The following is a 22,580-nucleotide window of genomic DNA, read 5'->3' as shown; positions in this document are numbered from 1 at the left end:
TAGAGGTAGTGTTCTATAATATTAGAGTGTTCTATAACTTTTTCTTTTTTAGAGGTAGTGTTCTATAACTTTAGGGCGTTCTATAACTTTAGGGCGTTCTATAACTTTAGGGCGTTCTATAACTTTTTATTTTTTAGGTGTAGTATTCTATAACTTTAGGGCGTTCTATAACTTTTTCTTTTTTAGAGGTAGTGTTCTATAACTTTAGAGCGTTCTATAACTTTTTCTTTTTTAGAGGTAGTGTTCTATAACTTTAGGGCGTTCTACAACTTTTTATTTTTAGGGGTAGCGTTCTATAACTTTAGGGCGTTCTATAACTTTAGGGCCTTCTATAAGCTTAGGGTGTTCTATAACTTTAGGGCGTTCTATAACTTTAGGGCGTTCTATAACTTTTTATTTTTTAGGGTTAGTGTTCTATAACTTTAGCGCGTTCTATACCTTTTATTTATTCTATTACTTTAGTCCTTTCTATAACTTTAGACTATTCTATACTAGTAGCTATTATATCCTTTTTATAATACTTATTATATTATACTATTATCTATTATTCTTTACTGTTAAGTATATCCTTATATTTTATAAAACCTTTTCTCTACTAGCTAGTCCTACTATACTTTCTTTTATAACCTACTAGTATTAAATAATACCTTTATATTCTTCTTTTATACTATCTCTATTTCTTGCCTTATCTATTAAGTAGATATAGATAGAGCTAATAGATCTATAGTTAATATAGATATAGTAGTTATAGTAGAGTATAGATATTAGAGTAGATATCCTTATCTATATATTTACCTACTACTAATAAAATTCTAAGTTACTCTTATCTAGCGAATACAGGTTTATAGTTTGTATAGGGCTGCGTATATCTACATGGTTTTATATACAAAAAAGTGTACCTCTAAGCTATTTTCTACTGCACTAACCCCGCAACGTAAAAATTAAACCAAAACCCGTTCCTATAATATATAAGGAGGGCAAATGGATTCTTAAATACTAAATACCTAACTAACTAACTAAGGTTAAATCTACTGCGCGCAGTTCTTAGATTGGGCGGTTAAACTAGCGTTGTTAGGCACTAAGGGGGCAATTTTTGCTTGTGTCCGCGTCTATACTCCCTATAACTCCCTGTTGTTAGCGCTCTACGCCTGTTTTAGCGGTAGTTAGACTAAATTTAAAAGTTTTGGTTTTATAATGGCTAGCCTTGTTTCCTAGATTTCTGCCTAGTTTGGATTTGCTCTAATTAGTGGGTAATTAGGGGCTTAGAGATTACTCTTCTACTTAACTAGGCAGGCCTAGGCCTATATGCTGAAGCAACCCTACTATTGCGCCTAGTTTTATGGTTGGCACCTAAAGTCCTACTGTTAAAGTTTTAGCAGTGGGCAAAATTTAGGGTCTATAGATGGCTAGCACTGCTAAACTATTTAATAGATCTTAGGGGATAGCCCTACCTAGCATCTACTCCTAGTAAGCGTGGTAAAGCGTAGGTTTTCTCTACTTAAGGCATGTATATAGCGAGTTTGAACACGTAGAAACGCCTATTAGGCTTTGTTACGGACTATTCCTTAAGAAACTTAGTAGGGGCAATTAAATTAGTTGCTAGTTGTAACTAGTGCCTTGTGTGCTGTTATGCTAGTAGCTAGAATTGCTTCTGCGATTTCTTATCACGTACTTTCTGCCTCCTTTTAGGGGTAGTGCTTGTGCGCTTTGGCGTATTAGGCATTAGGATTATTACCTAGTTAATTCTGCTAGTAGTTATATGCTTGTCTTAAAGATTAAGCTATACATGTCTAAGTATAAGTAATTATACCGTGAAACTGCGAATAGCTTATTAAATTAGTTATTATTTATTTGATAGTACCTTACTACTTAGATAACTATAGTAATTCTAGAGCTAATACATGCTAAAAACCCTAACTTTAGAAGGGGTGTATTTATTAGATAAAAAACCAACGCCCTTTAGGGCTTCTTGGTGATTTATAATAACTTTACGGATTACATAGCCTTGCGCTAGCAATAGTTTATTTAAATTTCTGCCCTATTAACTTTTAATAGTAAGGTATTAGCTTACTATGGTTTTAACAGGTAACGGGGAATTAGGGTTTAATTCTAGAGAGGGAGCCTAAGAAATAGCTACTATATCTAAGGAAGGCAGCAGGCGCGTAAATTACCTAATCCTAACATAGGGAGGTAGTAACAATAAATACTAATATAGGGCTCTTTTAGGTCTTGTAATTAGAATAAGTATAATTTAAACCTCTTAATAAGGAACAATTGGAGGGTAAGTCTAGTGCTAGTAGCTGTGGTAATTCTAGCTCTAATAGCGTATATTAAAGTTGTTGTAGTTAAAAAGCTTGTAGTTAAAACTTAGGTCTAGCTAGCAGGTCTGCCTTACTGCGTGTACTTGTCCGGCTAGGCCTTCCTTCTAGAGAACCTTATGCCCTTTACTAGGCGTGTTAGGGACTAGGACTTTTACTTTAAAAAAATTAGAGTGTTTAAAGCAGGCCTTTGCTTAAATACGTTAGCATAGAATAATAGAATAGGACGTGCGGTCCTATTTTGTTAGTTTCTAGGACTGCTGTAATAATTAATAGGGATAGTTAGGGGTATTAGTATTTAATTATTAGAGGTAAAATTCTTAGATTTATTAAAGACTAACTACTGCGAAAGTATTTGCTAAGGATGTTTTTATTAATTAGTAAACGAAAGTTAGGGGATTAAAGATAATTAGATACTGTTGTAGTCTTAACTGTAAACTATACTAACTAGGGATTAGGCGATGTTCTTTTTCTAACTCGCTTGGCACCTTACAAGAAATTAAAGTTTTTGGGTTCTAGGGGGAGTATAGTCGTAAGGCTAAAACTTAAAGAAATTAATAGAAGGGCACTACTAGGCGTGGAGCCTGCGGCTTAATTTGACTTAATATAGGGAAACTTACTAGGTCTAGATAAAATAAGGATTAACAGATTAAGAGCTCTTTCTTAATTTTTTAGGTGGTGGTGCATGGCCGTTCTTAGTTAGTGGAGTGATTTGTCTGCTTAATTGCGATAACAAATGAGACCTTAACCTGCTAAATAGCTAGGCTAGCTTTAGCTAGTTGCTAGCTTCTTAGAGGGACTATTAGCTTAAGCTAATAGAAGTTTAAGGTAATAATAGGTCTATAATGCCCTTAGATGTTCTAGGCTGCACGCGCGCTACACTAATAGAGCTAATAAGTTCTTTACCTTAACTAAAAGGTCTAGGTAATCTTATTAAACTCTATTGTGCTAGGGATAGAGTATTGCAATTATTGCTCTTTAACAAGGAATACCTAGTAAGCGCGTGTTATTAGCATGCGTTAATTACGTCCCTGCCCTTTATACACACCGCCCGTCGCTACTACTAATTAAATAGCTTAGTAAGGCCTTTAGACTAGCTTAGGGAGGTTAGTAATAACTACTCTAAGCTAGAAAGTTCGTTAAACTTAGTTATTTAGAGGAAGTAAAAGTTGTAACAAGGTTTCTGTAGGTGAACCTGTAGAAGGATTATTACCTATTTTTAAAGCACTGCTGCCTTAATTAGTAGTAGTAGTCTACTTTGATTCTGCCTATATTTTTTGCGTACTATTTGTTTCCTTAGTAGGCTTGCCTACTAATTAGATCCCCTAAAACCACTTGCAATTGCAGTTAGCGTTAGTAACACTATAATAAATTATAACTTTTAATAATAGATCTCTTAGTTCTAGCATTAATAAAGAACGCAGCGAAATGCGATAAGTAGTGTAAATTGCAGAATTTAGTAAATTATTAAATCTTTAAACGCATATTGCGCCCCTTGGTATTCTATAGGGTATACCTGTTTAAGCGTTATTTGTACCCTTAAGCTCTGCTTAGTGTTAGGTGTTTGTTCTACTTAGGACTTGCCTTAAAACAATTAGTAGCTGGCATATTAGCCTAGAGCGCAGCACATTTTGCGCCTCTTGTTATGGTTATTAGTATCTATTAAGACACTTTTTAAGCTCTTAACCTTAGATTAGGTAGGGATACCTGCTAAACTTAAGTATATTAATAAGTGGAGGAAAAGAAACTAATAGGGATTGCCCTAGTAACGGCGAGTGAAGCGGCAACAGCTTAAATTTAAAATCTAGCTCTTTTAGGGTCTAAGTTATAATTTGCAGAGGGCGCTTTAGCGTTAGTAGTAGTCTAAGTTCCTTAGAACAGGACGTTACAGAGGGTAAGAATCCTGTATATAGTTGCTGGCCTTCGCCGTGTAAAGCCTCTTTAACGAGTTAAGTTATTTAGGAATATAGCTCTAAATAGGAGGTAAATTTCTTCTAAAGCTAAATACTAGCTAGAGACTAATAGCGCATAAGTAGAGTGATTAAAAGATAAAAAGCACTTTAGAAAGAGAGTTAAATAGCACGTGAAATTGTTAAAAGGGAAGCGCTTGCAGCTAGACTTGCCTGTAGTTGCTTATCTAGGCTTTTGTCTAGTGCACTCTTCTATAGGCAGGCTAGCATTAGTTTAGGTAGTTAGATAAAGGTCTCTGTCACGTACCTCCCTTTAGGGAGGCCTTATAGGGGAGACGATATGTAACTAGCCTAGACTAAGGTCCGCGCATCTGCTAGGATGCTAGCGTAATAGCTATAAGTGGCCTATCTTAAAACATAGACTAAGGAGTCTAATATCTATATAAGTGTTTAGGTGTTAAGCCTAGATGCGTAATAAAAGTGAATAGAGGTAGGAACCCTTTTAGGGTGCACTATTAACTAATCCTAATATCTTTGAAAGGATTTAAGTAAGAGCATAGCTATTAGGACCTAAAAGATGGTGAACTATGCTTAAATAGGGTAAAGCTAGAGGAAACTCTAGTGGAGGCTTGCAGCGGTTCTAACGTGCAAATTAATTGTTAAATTTAGGCATAGGGGCGAAAGACTAATTAAACTATCTAGTAGCTAGTTCCTACTAAAGTTTCCCTTAGGATAGTAGTAACGTATTTAGTTTTATAAGGTAAAGCGAATAATTAGAGGCCTAGGGGTTAAAATAACCTTTACCTATTCTTAAACTTTAAATATATAAGAAGTCCTTGTTACTTAATTAAATGTAGACACTTAAATGTACTATTACTAGTAGGCTATTTTTGGTAAGCAGAACTAGTAATGCAGGATAAACTAAACGCGGGGTTAAGGTGCTAGAATGCACGCTTATTAGACACTACAAAAGGTGTTAGTTTATCTAGATAGCAGGATAGTAGCTATAGAAGTTAGAATCTACTAAGGAGTGTGTAATAACTTACCTACTAAATAAACTAGCCCTAAAAATAGATAGCGCTTAAGCGTGTTACCTATACCCCGCCGCTAGGGCAAGATTTAAGCCCTAGCGAGTAGGCAGGCGTAGAGGCTCGTGACAAAGCCTTGGGGGTAACCCTAGGTAGAACGGCCTCTAGTGCAGATCTTGGTAGTAGTAGCAAATACTTAAATAAGAACTTTAAGGACTAAAGTAGGGAAAGGTTCTATATAAATAGTAGTTAGATATAGGTTAGTTAATCCTAAGAGATAGGGTAATTCTATTTTAATGTTAGTGCTTGCGCCGCGCCCTTAAAAGGGAAGCTGGTTAATATTCTAGCACCTAGATGTAGATTCTCTGCGGCAACGCAACTAAGAGCGGAGACCTTAGCGGGAGCCCTAAGAAGAGTTCTCTTTTCTTCTTAATAGTCTATTACCCTAAAATTGGTTTATCTAGAGCTAGGGTTTAATAGCTAGAAGAGCGCTGCACTTTTGCGGCGTTTGGTGCGCTCCTAATAAGCCTTAAAAATCTGCTTAAAGAAATAGTTTTTACGCTAGGTTATACTTATAACTATAGTAGGTCTCTAAGGTAAAAAGCCTCTAGTTAATAGAATAATGTAGATAAGGGAAGTTAGTAAAATAGATCTATAACTTTGGGAAAAGGATTAGCTCTAAGGGTTAGGTATGTTAGGCCTTGGGGAGAAGCCTCTAGCGTAGAAGGGCACTAACCGCAAGGTAGGCGCCTCTTAGCGCTAGGGTGTAGACACCCTTAGCAGGTTTTGGCTGTCTAGCGTACGTTTAACAACTAACTTAGAACTAGTATAGATAAGGGGAATCTAACTGTCTAATTAAAATATAGTATTATAATAGCTAGAAAGTAGTGTTAATATAATGTGATTTCTGCCTAGTGCTCTAAATATTAAAGCGAAGAGATTTGACTAAGCGCGGGTAAATAGCGGGAGTAACTATAACTCTCTTAAGGTAGCTAAATACCTTATTATCTAATTAGTAACGCGTATAAATAGATTAATAAGATTCCTACTATCCCTATCTACTATCTAGCAAAACCATAGCTAAGGGAACAGGCTTAGTTAAATTAGCAGGGAAAGAAGACCCTGTTAAGCTTGACTCTAGTTTAATATTGTGAAAAGATATAGGGGGTGTAGAATAGGTAGGAGCTTTGGTACTAGTGAAATACTACTACCCTTATCGTTTTTTTACTTATTTAATAAAGCGGAGCTAGGCCTTACTACCTAACTTCTAGCGTTTAAGGTCCTTTGTGGGCTAATCTAGGTTAAAGATATTGTTAGGTAGGGAGTTTAGCTAGGGCGGCATATCTATTAAACTATAACGCAGGTGTCCTAAGGGGGACTTATAGAGAATAGAAATCTCTAGTAGAGTAAAAGGGCAAAAGTCCCCTTGATTTTGATTTTTAGTGTGAATACAAACTATAAAAGTGTGGCCTATTAATCCTTTAGTCCCTTGAAATTTAAGGCTAGAGGTGCTAGAAAAGTTACTATAGGGATAACTAGCTTGTGGCAGCTAAGCGTTTATAGCAACGTTGCTTTTTAATTCTTTAATATTAGCTCTTCCTATTATACTAAAGCAGAATTTGGTAAGCGTTAGATTGTTTACCTACTAATAGGGAACGTGAGCTAGGTTTAGACTGTTGTAAGACAGGTTAGTTTTACCCTACTAATAACCTTGCCCTAATAGTAATACTACTTAGTACAAGAGGAACCGTGGTTTTAGATAATTGGTTTTTGTGGCTGTCTAACTAGGTATTGCCGCGAAGCTACTATCTGCTAGATTATAGCTAAACGCCTTTAAGTTAGAATCTATGCTAGAATAGGGTGATTTCCGCCTGCACTAGTTAGATATGAATAGGCCTTTGGCCTAGAACCTTACTAGATTAGCGTTAGCAGCCCTATTAAAGTTAGGGTTGTTAGCTAGTGTATTGTAATTGTATAGTGCGCAGGATTGAATCCTTTATAGATAACTTAGTTGTCTGGCTAGGTTGTGTAAGTAGTTAAGTAGCCTTGTTGTTACGAGCTACTAAGCGTAAGCCCGTTGCTAGCTTGGTTAAAATTAGGATATTATGCCCTCCTTATTTGCAAAACTGCTGCCTAAATAGCTGCTGTTAATAGAAGGAAGAGGGCTATAGCGAACAAGTTATATAGTAATTGTAAGATAGAGAGGGCTAGAGCTAGGAGCAATCCTCGCAAAATATACAAAAGAATAGGTTATGTGTGTACGTACCTTAGGCAGTTAATATATAGCATAGGAAGATTAAGAAAGGATTTAAGATAATCTATATAGATTTTTAGGTAGTGATCTATAACTTAAGAGCGTTCTATAACTTTTTATTTTTTAGGGGTACTGTTCTATAACTTTATAGCCTTCTATACTTAAAAATTCCTCTAGGCTATTCTATAACTATAGATTATTTAAACCTTTAGGGTATTCTATTAATATTTAAAAAAATCCTGTAGGCTATTCTATAAGCTTAGGGCGTTCTATAACTTTAGGGCGTTCTATAACTTTTTATTTTTTAGGTGTAGTGTTCTATAACTTTAGGGCGTTGTATAACTTTTTCTTTTTTAGAGGTAGTGTTCTATAACTTTAGGGCGTTCTATAACTTTAGGGCGTTCTACAACTTTTTATTTTTTAGGTGTAGTGTTCTATAACTTTAGGGCGTTCTATAACTTTTTCTTTTTTAGAGGTAGTGTTCTATAACTTTAGGGAGTTCTATAACTTTAGGGCGTTCTACAACTTTTTATTTTTTAGGGGTAGTGTTCTATAACTTTAGGGCGTTCTATAACTTTAGGGCGTTCTATAACTTTAGGGCGTTCTATAACTTTTTATTTTTTAGGGGTAGTGTTCTATAACTTTAGGGCGTTCTATAACTTTAGGGCGTTCTATAACTTTTTATTTTTTAGGGTTAGTGTTCTATAACTTTAGCGCGTTCTATACCTTTTATTTATTCTATTACTTTAGTCCTTTCTATAACTTTAGACTATTCTATACTAGTAGCTATTATATCCTTTTTATAATACTTATTATATCATACTATTATCTATTATTCTTTACTGTTAAGTATATCCTTATATTTTATAAAACCTTTTCTCTACTAGCTAGTCCTACTATACTTTCTTTTATAACCTACTAGTATTAAATAATACCTTTATATTCTTCTTTTATACTATCTCTATTTCTTGCCTTATCTATTAAGTAGATATAGATAGAGCTAATAGATCTATAGTTAATATAGATATAGTAGTTATAGTAGAGTATAGATATTAGAGTAGATATCCTTATCTATATATTTACCTACTACTAATAAAATTCCAAGTTACTCTTATCTAGCGAATACGGGTTTATGGTTTGTATAGGGCTGCGTATATCTATACAGTTTTACATATAAAAAAGTGTACCTCTAAGCTGTTTTCTGCCGCACTAACCCTGCAACGCGAAAATTAAACCAAAACCCGTTCCTATAATATATAAGGAGGGCAAATGGATTCTTAAATACTAAATGCCTAACTAACTAACTAAGGTTAAATCTGCTGCGCGCAGTTCTTGGATTAGGCAGTTAAACTAGCGTTATTAGGCACTAAGGGGGCAATTTTTGCTTATGTCCGCGTCTATACTCCCTATAACTCCCTGTTATTAGCGCTCTGCGCCTGTTTTAGCGGCAGTTAGACTAAATTTAAAAGTTTTGGTTTTATAATAGCTAGCCTTGTTTCCTAGATTTCTGCCTGGTTTAGATTTGCTCTAATTAGTGGGTAATTAGGGGCTTAGAGATTGCTCTTCTACTTAACTAGGCAGGCCTAGGCCTATATGCTAAAGCAACCCTGCTGTTGCGCCTAGTTTTGTAGTTGGTACCTGAAGTCCTACTGTTAAAGTTTTAGTAGTAGGCAAAATTTAGGGTCTATAGATGGCTAGCACTGCTAAACTATTTAACAGATCTTAGGGGATAGCCCTGCCTAGCATCTGCTCCTAGTAAGCGTGGCAAAGCGTAGGTTTTCTCTACTTAAGGCATGTATGTGGCGAGTTTAAACACGTGGAAACGCCTGTTAGGCTTTGTTGCGGACTATTCCTTAAGAAACTTAGTAGGGGCAATTAAATTAGTTGCTAGTTGTAACTAGTGCCTTGTGTGCTGTTATGCTAGTAGCTAGAATTGCTTCTGCGATTTCTTATTACGTACTTTCCGCCTCCTTTTAGGGGTAGTGCTTGTGCGCTTTAGCGTATTAGGCATTAGGATTGTTACCTAGTTAATTCTACTAGTAGTTATATGCTTGTCTTAAAGATTAAGCTATGTATATCTAAGTATAAGCAATTATACTGTGAAACTGCGAATGGCTTATTAAATTAGTTATTGTTTATTTGATAGTACCTTACTACTTAGATAACTATAGTAATTCTAGAGCTAATACATGCTAAAAACCCTAACTTTAGAAGGGGTGTATTTATTAGATAAAAAACCAACGCCCTTTAGGGCTTCTTAGTGATTTATAATAACTTTACAGATTGCATGGCCTTACGCTAGCAATAGTTTATTTAAATTTCTGCCCTATTAACTTTTAATAGTAAGGTATTAGCTTACTATGGTTTTAACGGGTAACGGGGAATTAGGGTTTAATTCTAGAGAGGGAGCCTAAGAAACAGCTACTATATCTAAGGAAGGCAGCAGGCGCGCAAATTACCTAATCCTAATATAGGGAGGTAGTGACAATAAATACTAATATAGGGCTCTTTTAGGTCTTGTAATTAGAATAAGTATAATTTAAACCTCTTAATAAGGAACAATTAGAGGGCAAGTCTAGTGCTAGCAGCTGCGGTAATTCTAGCTCTAATAGCGTATATTAAAGTTGTTGCAGTTAAAAAGCTTGTAGTTAAAACTTGGGTCTGGCTAGCAGGTCTGCCTTACCGCGTGTACTTGTCTGGCTAGGCCTTCCTTCTAGAGAACCTTATGCCCTTTACTAGGCGTGTTAGGGACTAGGACTTTTACTTTGAAAAAATTAGAGTGTTTAAAGTAGGCCTTTGCTTAAATATGTTAGCATAGAATAATAGAATAGGACGTGTGGTCCTATTTTGTTAGTTTCTAGAACCGCTGTAATAATTAATAGGGACAGTTAGGGGCATTAGTATTTAATTGTTAGAGGTGAAATTCTTGGATTTATTGAAGACTAACTACTGCGAAAGTATTTGCTAAGGATGTTTTTATTAATTAGTAAACAAAAGTTAGGGGATTAAAGACAATTAGATACTGTTGTAGTCTTAACTGTAAACTATGCTAACTAGGGATTAGGTAATGTTCTTTTTCTAACTTGCTTGGCACCTTATAAGAAATCAAAGTTTTTGGGTTCTAGGGGGAGTATGGTCGCAAGGCTAAAACTTAAAGAAATTAACAGAAGGGCACTACTAGGCGTAGAGCCTGCGGCTTAATTTAACTTAACACAGGGAAACTTACTAGGTCTAGATAAAATAAGGATTAATAGATTAAGAGCTCTTTCTTGATTTTTTAGGTGGTAGTGCATAGCTGTTCTTAGTTAGTAGAGTGATTTGTCTGCTTAATTGCAATAACAAATAAGACCTTAACCTGCTAAATAGCTAGGCTAGCTTTGGCTAGTTGCTAGCTTCTTAGAGGGACTATTAGCTTAAGCTAATAGAAGTTTAAGGCAATAACAGGTCTGTGATGCCCTTAGATGTTCTAGGCTGCACGCGCGCTATACTAATAGAGCTAACAAGTTCTTTACCTTAACTAAAAGGTCTAGGTAATCTTGTTAAACTCTGTTGTGCTAGGGATAGAGCATTGCAATTATTGCTCTTTAACAAGGAATGCCTAGTAAGCGCGTGTTATTAGTATGCGTTAATTACGTCCCTGCCCTTTGTACACACTACCTGTTGCTACTACTAATTAAATAGCTTAGTAAGGCCTTTAGACTAGCTTAGGGAGGTTAGTAATAACTACCCTAAGCTAGAAAGTTTGTTAAACTTGGTTATTTAGAGGAAGTAAAAGTTGTAACAAGGTTTCTGTAGGTGAACCTGCAGAAGGATTATTACCTATTTTTAAAGCACTGCCGCCTTAATTAGTAGCGGCAGTCTACTTTAATTCTGCCTATGTTTTTTGCGTACTATTTGTTTCCTTAGTAGGCTTGCCTACTAATTAGATCCCCTAAAACTACTTGCAATTATAGTTAGCGTTAGTAATACTGTAATAAATTACAACTTTTAATAATAGATCTCTTAGTTCTAGTATTAATAAAGAACGCAGCGAAATGCGATAAGTAGTGTGAATTGTAGAATTTAGTGAATTATTAAATCTTTAAACGCATATTGCGCCCCTTAGTATTCTATAGGGTATGCCTGTTTAAGCGTTATTTGTACCCTTAAGCTCTACTTAGTGTTAGGTATTTGTTCTACTTAGGACTCGCCTTAAAATAATTAGTAGCTAGTATATTAGCCTAGAGCGCAGCATATTTTGCGCCTCTTGTTATAGTTGTTAGTATCTATTAAGATACTTTTTAAGCTCTTAACCTTAGATTAGGTAGGGATACCTGCTAAACTTAAGTATATTAATAAGCAGAGGAAAAGAAACTAATAGGGATTGCCCTAGTAACGGCAAGTAAAGCGGCAACAGCTTAAATTTAAAATCTAGCTCTTTTAGGGTCTAAGTTATAATTTGCAGAGGGCGCTTTAGTGTTAGCAGTAGTCTAAGTTCCTTAGAACAGGACGTTACAGAGGGTAAGAATCCTATACGTAGTCGCTGGCCTTTGCCGTGTAAAGCCCCTTTAATAAGTTAAGTTATTTAGGAATGTAGCTCTAAATAGGAGGTAAATTTCTTCTAAAGCTAAATACTAGCTAGAGACTAATAGCGTATAAGTAGAGTGATTAAAAGATAAAAAGTACTTTAGAAAGAGAGTTAAATAGCACGTGAAATTGTTAAAAGGGAAGCGCTTACAGCTAGACTTGCCTGTAGTTACTTATCTAGGCTTTTGTCTAGTGCACTCTTCTATAGGCAGGCTAGTATTAGTTTAGGTAGTTAGATAAAGGTCTCTATTACGTACCTCCCTTTAGGGAGGCCTTATAGGGGAGACGATATGTAACTAGCCTAGACTAAGGTCCGCGCATCTGCTAGGATGCTAGCGTAATAGCTATAAGCAGCCCGTCTTAAAATATAGACTAAGGAGTCTAATATCTATGCGAGTGTTTAGGTGTTAAGCCTAGACGCGTAATAAAAGTAAACAGAGGTAGGAACCCTTTTAGGGTGCACTATTAACTAATCCTAATATCTTTAGAAGGATTTAAGTAAGAGCATAGCTATTAGGACCTAAAAGATAGTAAACTATGCTTAAATAGGGTAAAGCTAGAGGAAACTCTAGTAGAGGCTTGCAGTAGTTCTGACGTGCAAATTAATTGTTAAATTTAGGTATAGGGGCGAAAGACTAATTAAACTATCTAGTAGCTAGTTCCTACTAAAGTTTCCCTTAGGATAGCAGTAACGTATTTAGTTTTATAAGGTAAAGCAAATAATTAGAGGCCTAGGGGTTAAAATAACCTTTACCTATTCTTAAACTTTAAATATATAAGAAGTCCTTATTACTTAATTAAATGTAGACACTTAAATATACTGTTACTAGTAGGCTATTTTTAGTAAGTAGAACTAGCAATGCAGGATAAACTAAACGTAGGGTTAAGGTGCTAGAATGCACGCTTATTAGACACTACAAAAGGTGTTAGTTTATCTAGATAGTAGAATAGTAGCTATGGAAGTTAGAATCTACTAAGGAGTGTATAATAACTTACCTGCTAAATAAACTAGCCCTAAAAATAGATAGCGCTTAAGCGTGTTACCTATACCCCGCTGCTAGGGCAAGATTTAAGCCCTAGCAAGTAGGCAGGCGTAGAGGCTTGTGACGAAGCCTTAGGGGTAACCCTAGGTAGAACGGCCTCTAGTGCAGATCTTAGTGGTAGTAGCAAATACTTAAATAAGAACTTTAAGGACTAAAGTAGGGAAAGGTTCTGTGTAAACAGCAGTTAGATATAGGTTAGTTAATCCTAAGAGATAGGGTAATTCTGTTTTAATGTTAGTGCTTGCGCTACGCCCTTAAAAGGGAAGCTAGTTAATATTCTAGCACCTAGATGTAGATTCTCTGCGGTAACGCAACTAAGAGTAGAGACCTTGGCGGGAGCCCTAAGAAGAGTTCTCTTTTCTTCTTAACAGTCTGTTACCCTAAAATTAGTTTGTCTAGAGCTAGGGTTTAATAGCTAGAAAAGCGCTACACTTTTATAGCATTTGGTGCGCTCCTAATAAGCCTTAAAAATCTACTTAAAGAAATAGTTTTTACGCTAGGTTGTACTTATAACTATAGTAGGTCTCTAAGGTAAAAAGCCTCTAGTTAATAGAACAATGTAGATAAGGGAAGTTAGCAAAATAGATCTGTAACTTTAGGAAAAGGATTAGCTCTAAGGGTTAGGTACGTTAGGCCTTAGGGAGAAGCCTCTAGCGCAGAAGGGCACTAACTGCAAGGTGGGCGCCTCTTAGCGCTAGGGTGTAGACACCCTTAGCAGGTTTTGGCTATCTAGCGTACGTTTAACAACTAACTTAGAACTAGTATAGATAAGGGGAATCTAACTGTCTAATTAAAATATAGCATTACGATAGCTAGAAAGTAGTGTTAATATAATGTAATTTCTGCCTAGTGCTCTAAATATTAAAGCGAAGAGATTTAACTAAGCGCAGGTAAATAGTGGGAGTAACTATAACTCTCTTAAGGTAGCTAAATGCCTTGTTATCTAATTAGTAACGCGTATAAATAGATTAACGAGATTCCTACTATCCCTATCTACTATCTAGCAAAACCATAGCTAAGGGAACAGGCTTAGCTAAATTAGCGGGGAAAGAAGACCCTGTTAAGCTTAACTCTAGTTTAATATTGTAAAAAGATATAGGGGGTGTAGAATAGGTAGGAGCTTTGGCGCTAGTGAAATACTACTACCCTTATTGTTTTTTTACTTATTTAATAAAGCGGAGCTAGGCCTTACTACCTAACTTCTAGCGTTTAAGGTCCTTTGTGGGCTAATCTAGGTTAAAGATATTGTTAGGTAGGGAGTTTAGCTAGGGCGGTATATCTATTAAACTATAACGCAGGTGTCCTAAGGGGGACTTATAGAGAATAGAAATCTCTAGTAGAGTAAAAGGGCAAAAGTCCCCTTAATTTTGATTTTTAGTGTGAATACAAACCATAAAAGTGTAGCCTATTAATCCTTTAGTCCCTTGAAATTTGAGGCTAGAGGTGCTAGAAAAGTTACTACAGGGATAACTGGCTTGTGGCAGCCAAGTGTTTATAGCGACGTTGCTTTTTAATCCTTTGATGTTAGCTCTTCCTATTATACTAAAGCAGAATTTAGTAAGTGTTAGATTGTTTACCTACTAATAGGGAACGTAAGCTAGGTTTAGACTGTTGTAAGATAGGTTAGTTTTACCCTACTAATAACCTTGCCCTAATAGTAATACCGCTTAGTACGAGAGGAACTGTGGTTTTAGATAATTGGTTTTTGCGGCTATCTAACTAGGTATTGCCGCGAAGCTACTATCTGCTAGATTATAGCTAAACGCCTCTAAGTTAGAATCTATGCTAGAATAGGGTGATTTCCGCCTGCACTAGTTAGATATGAATAGGCCTTTGGCCTAGAACCTTACTAGATCGGCGTTGGCAGCCCTATTAAAGTTAGGGTTGTTAGCTAGTGTATTGTAATTGTATAGTGCGCAGGATTGAATTCTTTGTAGATAACTTAGTTATCTGGCTAGGTCGTGTAAGTAGTTAAGTAGCCTTGTTGTTACGAGCTACTAAGCGTAAGCCTATTGCTAGCTTGGTTAAAATTGGGATATTATGCCCTCCTTATTTGCAAAACTGCTGCCTAAATAGCTGCTATTAATAGAAGGAAGAGGGCTATAGCAAACAAGTTATATAGTAATTGCAAGATAGAGAGGGCTAGAGCTAGGAGCAATCCTTGCAAAATATACAAAAGAACAGGTTGTGTGTGTACGTACCTTAGGCAGTTAATATATAGTATAGGAAGATTAAGAAAGGATTTAAGATAATCTATATAGATTTTTAGGCGGTGATCTATAACTTAAGAGCGTTCTATAACTTTTTATTTTTTAGGGGTACTATTCTATAACTTTATAGCCTTCTATACTTAAAAATTCCTCTAGGCTATTCTATAACTATAGAGTATTTAAACCTTTAGGGTATTCTATTAATATTTAAAAAAATCCTGTAGGCTATTCTATAAGCTTAGGGCGTTCTATAACTTTAGGGCGTTCTATAACTTTTTATTTTTTAGGTATAGTGTTCTATAACTTTAGGGCGTTGTATAACTTTTTCTTTTTTAGAGGTAGTGTTCTATAACTTTAGGGCGTTCTATAACTTTAGGGCGTTCTATAACTTTAGGGCGTTCTATAACTTTTTATTTTTTAGGGGTAGTGTTCTATAACTTTAGGGCGTTCTATAACTTTTTCTTTTTTAGAGGTAGTGTTCTATAACTTTAGGGCGTTCTACAACTTTTTATTTTTAGGGGTAGCGTTCTATAACTTTAGGGCGTTCTATAACTTTAGGGCCTTCTATAAGCTTAGGGCGTTCTATAACTTTTGGGCGTTCTATAACTTTAGGGCGTTCTATAACTTTTTATTTTTTAGGGTTAGTGTTCTATAACTTTAGCGCGTTCTATACCTTTTATTTATTCTATTACTTTAGTCCTTTCTATAACTTTAGACTATTCTATACTAGTAGCTATTATATCCTTTTTATAATACTTATTATATTATACTATTATCTATTATTCTTTACTGTTAAGTATATCCTTATATTTTATAAAACCTTTTCTCTACTAGCTAGTCCTACTATACTTTCTTTTATAACCTACTAGTATTAAATAATACCTTTATATTCTTCTTTTATACTATCTCTATTTCTTGCCTTATCTATTAAGTAGATATAGATAGAGCTAATAGATCTATAGTTAATATAGATATAGTAGTTATAGTAGAGTATAGATATTAGAGTAGATATCCTTATCTATATATTTACCTACTACTAATAAAATTCCAAGTTACTCTTATCTAGCGAATACGGGTTTATGGTTTGTATAGGGCTACGTATGTCTATATGGTTTTATATATAAAAAAGTGTACCTCTAAGCTATTTTCTGCTGCACTAACCCTGCAACGCGAAAATCAAACCAAAACCTATTCCTATAATATATAAGGAGGGCAAATAGATTCTTAAATACTAAATACCTAACTAACTAACTAAGGTTAAATCTACTGCGCGCAGTTCTTAGATTAGGCGGTTAAACTAGCGTTGTTAGGCACTAAGGGGGCAATTTTTGCTCATGTCTGCGTCTATACTCCCTATAACTCCCTATTGTTAGCGCTCTACGCCTGTTTTAGTAGTAGTTAGACTAAATTTGAAAGTTTTGGTTTTATAATAGCTAGCCTTATTTCCTAGATTTCTGCCTAGTTTAGATTCGCTCTAATTAGTAGGTAATTAGGGGCTTAGAGATTGCTCTTCTACTTAACTAGGCAGGCCTAGGCCTATATACTAAAGCAACCCTGCTGTTGCGCCTAGTTTTGTGGTTAGCACCTAAAGTCCTACTGTTAAAGTTTTAGTAGTGGGCAAAATTTAGGGTCTGTAGATAGCTAGCACTGCTAAACTATTTAACAGATCTTAGGGGATAGCCCTGCCTAGCATCCGCTCCTAGTAAGCGTGGTAAAGCGTAGGTTTTCTCTACTTAAGGCATGTATGTGGCGAGTTTAAACACGCGGAAACGCCTATTAGGCTTTGTTATAGACTATTCCTTAAGAAACTTAGTAGGGGCAATTAAATTAGTTACTAGTTGTAACTAGTGCCTTGTGTGCTGTTATGCTAGTAGCTAGAATTGCTTCTGCGATTTCTTATCACGTACTTTCTGCCTCCTTTTAGGGGTAGTGCTTGTGCGCTTCAGCGTATTAGGTATTAGGATTGTTACCTAGTTAATTCTGCTAGTAGTTATATGCTTGTCTTAAAGATTAAGCTATGCATATCTAAGTATAAGTAATTATACTGTAAAACTGTAAATGGCTTATTAAATTAGTTATTATTTATTTGATAGTACCTTACTACTTAGATAACTGTGGTAATTCTAGAGCTAATACATGCTAAAAACCCTAACTTTAGAAGGGGTGTATTTATTAGATAAAAAACCAACGCCCTTTGGGGCTTCTTAGTAATTTATAATAACTTTACAGATCGCATAGCCTTGCGCTAGTGATAGTTTATTCAAATTTCTACCCTATTAACTTTTAATAGTAAGGTATTAGCTTACTATGGTTTTAACAGGTAACGGGGAATTAGGGTTTAATTCTAGAGAGGGAGCCTGAGAAATGGCTACTATATCTAAGGAAGGCAGTAGGCGCGCAAATTACCTAATCCTAACATAGGGAGGTAGTGACAATAAATACTAATATAGGGCTCTTTTAGGTCTTGTAATTAGAATAAGTATAATTTAAACCTCTTAACAAGGAATAATTAGAGGGTAAGTCTAGTGCTAGTAGCTGCAGTAATTCTAGCTCTAATAGCGTATATTAAAGTTGTTGTAGTTAAAAAGCTTGTAGTTAAAACTTAGGTCTAGCTGGCAGGTCTGCCTTACCGCGTGTACTTGTCTAGCTAGGCCTTCCTTCTAGAGAACCTTATGCCCTTTACTGGGCGTGTTAGGGACTAGGACTTTTACTTTGAAAAAATTAGAGTGTTTAAAGCAGGCCTTTGCTTAAATACGTTAGTATAGAATAATAGAATAGGACGTGTAGTCCTATTTTGTTAGTTTCTAGGACTGCTATAATAATTAATAGGGATAGTTAGGGGCATTAGTATTTAATTGTTAGAGGTAAAATTCTTGGATTTATTAAAGACTAACTACTGCGAAAGTATTTGCTAAGGATGTTTTTATTAATTAGTGAATAAAAGTTAGGGGATTAAAGATGATTAGATACTGTCGTAGTCTTAACTGTAAACTATGCTAACTAGGGATTAGGCGATGTTCTTTTTCTGACTTGCTTGGCACCTTACAAGAAATTAAAGTTTTTGGGTTCTAGGGGGAGTATGGTTGCAAGGCTAAAACTTAAAGAAATTAATAGAAGGGTACTACTAGGCGTGGAGCCTGCGGCTTAATTTAACTTAACACAGGGAAACTTACTAGGTCTAGATAAAATAAGGATTAATAGATTAAGAGCTCTTTCTTGATTTTTTAGGTAGTGGTGCATGGCTGTTCTTAGTTAGTAGAGTGATTTGTCTGCTTAATTGCGATAACAAACAAGACCTTAACCTGCTAAATAGCTAGGCTAGCTTTAGCTAGTTACTAGCTTCTTAGAGGGACTATTAGCTTAAGCTAATAGAAGTTTAAGGCAATAACAGGTCTGTAATGCCCTTAGATGTTCTAGGCTGTACGCGCGCTACACTGACAGAGCTAATAAGTTCTTTACCTTAACTAAAAGGTCTAGGTAATCTTGTTAAACTCTATTGTGCTAGGGATAGAGTATTGTAATTATTGCTCTTTAATAAGGAATGCCTAGTAAGCGCGTGTTATTAGCATGCGTTAATTACGTCCCTGCCCTTTGTACACACTACCTATTGCTACTACTAATTAAATAGCTTAGTGAGGCCTTTAGACTAGCTTAGGGAGGTTAGCAACAACTACCCTAAGCTAGAAAGTTTGTTAAACTTGGTTATTTAGAGGAAGTAAAAGTTGTAACAAGGTTTCTGTAGGTGAACCTGCAGAAGGATTATTACCTATTTTTAAAGCACTACTACCTTAATTAGTGGTAGCAGTCTACTTTGATTTTGCCTATGTTTTTTGCGTACTATTTGTTTCCTTAGTGGGCTTGCCTACTAATTAGATCCCCTAAAACCACTTGTAATTATAGTTAGCGTTAGTAACACTATAATAAATTATAACTTTTAATAATAGATCTCTTGGTTCTAGCATTAATAAAGAACGCAGCGAAATGCGATAAGTAGTGTAAATTGCAGAATTTAGTAAATTATTAAATCTTTAAACGCACATTGCGCCCCTTAGTATTCTATAGGGCATGCCTGTTTAAGCGTTATTTGTACCCTTAAGCTCTACTTGGTGTTAGGTGTTTGTTCTACTTAGGACTTGCCTTAAAACAATTAGTAGCTAGCATATTAGCCTAGAGCGCAGCACATTTTGTGCCTCTTGTTATAGTTGTTAGTATCTATTAAGACACTTTTTAAGCTCTTGACCTTGGATTAGGTAGGGATACCTGCTAAACTTAAGCATATTAATAAGTGGAGGAAAAGAAACTAATAGGGATTGCCCTAGTAACAGCGAGTGAAGCGGCAATAGCTTAAATTTGAAATCTGGCTCTTTTAGGGTCTGAGTTGTAATTTGTAGAGGGCGCTTTAGCGTTAGCAGCGGTCTAAGTTCCTTAGAATAGGACGTTATAGAGGGTAAGAATCCTATACGTAGTTGCTAGCCTTCGCTGTATAAAGCCCCTTTAATAAGTTAAGTTGTTTAGGAATGCAGCTCTAAATAGGAGGTAAATTTCTTCTAAAGCTAAATACTAGCTAGAGACTAATAGCGCACAAGTAGAGTGATTAAAAGATAAAAAGTACTTTAGAAAGAGAGTTAAATAGCACGTGAAATTGTTAAAAGGGAAGCGCTTGCAGCTAGACTTGCCTGTAGTTGCTTATCTAGGCTTTTATCTAGTGCACTCTTCTATAGGCAGGCTAGTATTAGTTTAGGCAGTTAGATAAAGGTCTCTGTTACGTACCTCCCTTTAGGGAGGCCTTATAGGGGAGACGACATGCAACTAGCCTAGACTAAGGTCCGCGCATCTGCTAGGATACTAGCGTAATAGCTGTAAGCGGCCCGTCTTAAAACATGGACTAAGGAGTCTAATATCTATGCGAGTGTTTAGGTGTTAAGCCTAGACACGTAATGAAAGTAAATAGAGGTAGGAACCCTTTTAGGGTGCACTATTAACTAATCCTAATATCTTTGGAAGGATTTAAGTAAGAGTATAGCTGTTAAGACCTAAAAGATAGTAAACTATACTTAAATAGGGTGAAGCTAGAGGAAACTCTAGTAGAGGCTCGTAGTAGTTCTAACGTGCAAATTAATTGTTAAATTTAGGTATAGGGGCGAAAGACTAATTAAACTATCTAGTAGCTAGTTCCTGCTAAAGTTTTCCTTAGGATAGTAGTAACGTATTTAGTTTTATAAGGTAAAGCGAATAATTAGAGGCCTAGGGGTTAAAATAACCTTTACCTATTCTTAAACTTTAAATATGTAAGAAGTCCTTATTACTTAATTAAACGTGGACACTTAAATATACTGTTACTAGTAGGCTATTTTTAGTAAGTAGAACTAGCGATGCGGGATAAACTAAATATAGGGTTAAGGTGCTAGAATACACGCTTATTAGATACCATAAAAGGTGTTAGTTTATCTAGACAGTAGGACAGTAGCTATAGAAGTTAGAATCTACTAAGGAGTGTGTAATAACTTACCTGCTAAATAAACTAGCCCTAAAAATAGATGGCGCTTAAGCGTGTTACCTATACCCCGCTGCTAGGGCAAGATTTAAGCCCTAGCAAGTAGGCAGGCGTAGAGGCTTGTGACGAAGCCTTAGGGGTAACCCTAGGTAGAACGGCCTCTAGTGCAGATCTTAGTGGTAGTAGCAAATACTTAAATAAGAACTTTAAGGACTAAAGTAGGGAAAGGTTCTGTGTAAACAGCAGTTAGATATAGGTTAGTTAATCCTAAGAGATAGGGTAATTCTGTTTTAATGTTAGTGCTTGCGCTATGCCCTTAAAAGGGAAGCTAGTTAATATTCTAGCACCTAGATGTAGATTCTCTGCGGTAACGCAACTAAGAGTAGAGACCTTGGCGGGAGCCCTAAGAAGAGTTCTCTTTTCTTCTTAACAGTCTGTTACCCTAAAATTAGTTTGTCTAGAGCTAGGGTTTAATAGCTAGAAAAGCGCTACACTTTTATAGCATTTGGTGCGCTCTTAATAAGCCTTAAAAATCTACTTAAAGAAATAGTTTTTACGCTAGGTCGTACTTATAACCACAGTAGGTCTCTAAGGTAAAAAGCCTCTAGTTAATAGAATAATGTAGATAAGGGAAGTTAGCAAAATAGATCTGTAACTTTAGGAAAAGGATTAGCTCTAAGGGTTAGGTACGTTGGGCCTTAGGGAGAAGCCTCTAGCGTAGAAGGGCACTAACTGCAAGGTGGGCGCCTCTTAGCGCTAGGGTGTAGACACCCTTAGCAGGTTTTAGCTGTCTAGCGTACGTTTAACAACTAACTTAGAACTAGTATAGATAAGGGGAATCTAACTGTTTAATTAAAATATAGTATTATAATAGCTAGAAAGTAGTGTTAACGTAATGTGATTTCTGCCTAGTACTCTAAATGTTAAAGCAAAGAGATTTAACTAAGCGCGGGTAAATAGTGAGAGTAACTATAACTCTCTTAAGGTAGCTAAATGCCTTGTTATCTAATTAGTAACGCGCATAAATAGATTAACGAGATTCTTACTATCCTTATCTACTATCTAGCGAAACCATAGCTAAGGGAACAGGCTTAGCTAAATTAGCGGGGAAAGAAGACCCTATTAAGCTTAACTCTAGTTTAATATTATAAAAAGATATAGGGGGTGTAGAATAGGTAGGAGCTTTAGCGCTAGTGAAATACTACTACCCTTATTGTTTTTTTACTTATTTGATAAAGCGGAGCTAGGCCTTACTACCTAACTTCTAGCGTTTAAGGTCCTTTGTAGGCTAATCTAGGTTAAAGATATTGTTAGGTAGGGAGTTTAGCTAAGGCGGCATATCTGTTAAACCATAACGCAGGTGTCCTAAGGGGGACTTATAGAGAATAGAAATCTCTAGTAGAGTAAAAGGGTAAAAGTCCCCTTGATTTTGATTTTTAGTGTGAATACAAACCATAAAAGTGTAGCCTATTAATCCTTTAGTCCCTTGAAATTTAAGGCTAGAGGTGCTAGAAAAGTTACTACAGGGATAACTAGCTTGTGGTAGCCAAGCGTTTATAGCGACGTTGCTTTTTAATCCTTTAATATTAGCTCTTCCTATTATACCAAAGCAGAATTTAGTAAGCGTTAAATTGTTTACCTACTAATAGGGAACGTGAGCTAGGTTTAGACTGTTGTAAGATAGGTTAGTTTTACCCTACTAATAACCTTGCCCTAATAGTAATACCGCTTAGTACAAGAGGAACTGCAGTTTTAGA

At 35.8% G+C, this 22,580-nt stretch overlaps 3 non-coding genes across 3 annotated transcripts; all 3 read left to right on the top strand.

The window, feature by feature from the left end:
* The first annotated feature begins 1,733 nt into the window (after positions 1 to 1,733).
* On the top strand, positions 1,734 to 3,530 carry IAQ61_001580. Its single transcript, XR_010715477.1, has one exon. It is a non-coding gene; the product is annotated as an 18S ribosomal RNA (ribosomal RNA).
* A 6,001-nt stretch (positions 3,531 to 9,531) lies between these two features.
* IAQ61_001579 lies at positions 9,532 to 11,328 on the top strand. The gene has a single exon (XR_010715476.1). It is a non-coding gene; the product is annotated as an 18S ribosomal RNA (ribosomal RNA).
* A 5,969-nt stretch (positions 11,329 to 17,297) lies between these two features.
* On the top strand, positions 17,298 to 19,094 carry IAQ61_001578. Its single transcript, XR_010715475.1, has one exon. It is a non-coding gene; the product is annotated as an 18S ribosomal RNA (ribosomal RNA).
* The last annotated feature ends 3,486 nt before the right edge of the window (positions 19,095 to 22,580 follow it).

This window comes from Plenodomus lingam (assembly GCF_022343315.1).
Source record: "Plenodomus lingam strain CAN1 chromosome Unknown contig_12, whole genome shotgun sequence".
Classification (NCBI taxonomy): domain Eukaryota; kingdom Fungi; phylum Ascomycota; class Dothideomycetes; order Pleosporales; family Leptosphaeriaceae; genus Plenodomus; species Plenodomus lingam.
Note: the sequence above shows the minus strand (reverse complement) of the source record. Positions and strands in the feature narration are given on the sequence as shown.